Here is an 815-nt window from a genome sequence, read left to right as displayed (position 1 = left end):
AACGTTTTTGCCAAGCAAAACTATATTCGAACTCAGTGTCATCTTCGATATATGTTTTATGATTTAGGCACTAGCAGTATTCTGTAAATATTTTTTTAATGGGGCCTTATTCCAAAGTTTTTTCCCTTTTGGCCCACGAAAAAAACATGGGAAATGTTTTACGCTTGCATTCGCGTCACAATAGGTACACGAATGGCAAAATATCGCTTGTGTTAACTTATTTTCTCAGTTGTTAGATCATTCTATTTCATTAACATTATTGTTTAAAAAGTGCACCCTTCAACCCCACACTTTTTATTTCGTAGCGTACGCGTTTATGCTCAGCCCCCCTTTTTCCAGACGCGCAACCCCAAACAATACATTTTCCCATAGGAAAACCACTGGTGCCCGCCTTTTCTCGCACGCTCGGCTTTTTGTTACTGATCTTAGCGAGAAAATAGAGTAACATCTATTTTTCAAAAATTTTAGTTTTGCCTGCCCCCTCGGGCCCTTTTGATTTTACGGCCGCACGAGACTGCAGAGGGTATTCACCCCCCCAGCCCCACCTCTTCTACCCCCGGTTCCCCTTAGGGGGCTTGACCCCTTCGTAGAGGGCCTGATTTTTTTTTTTCATGTGACTTCCCTAGCCTCCCGACACCCTTGTGGGCTCCCGTTTTAAATTTTTAAATTTTATTGGGTTTTTTCAGGAAAAGGGCACGGCCCAGGGTTTGGAGTTGGTCTGAAACCCTGATTGACCCCCGGTCCCCCTTCCCCTTAAAAGGGGGGGGGGACGCCCCATGAACCCTAAAACCGCGCTTGAAAATGATTTGATTGAA

Source organism: Penaeus monodon, chromosome 29 (assembly GCF_015228065.2).
Source record: "Penaeus monodon isolate SGIC_2016 chromosome 29, NSTDA_Pmon_1, whole genome shotgun sequence".
Classification (NCBI taxonomy): Eukaryota; Metazoa; Arthropoda; class Malacostraca; order Decapoda; family Penaeidae; genus Penaeus; species Penaeus monodon.
This window is presented reverse-complemented; position numbering follows the sequence as displayed.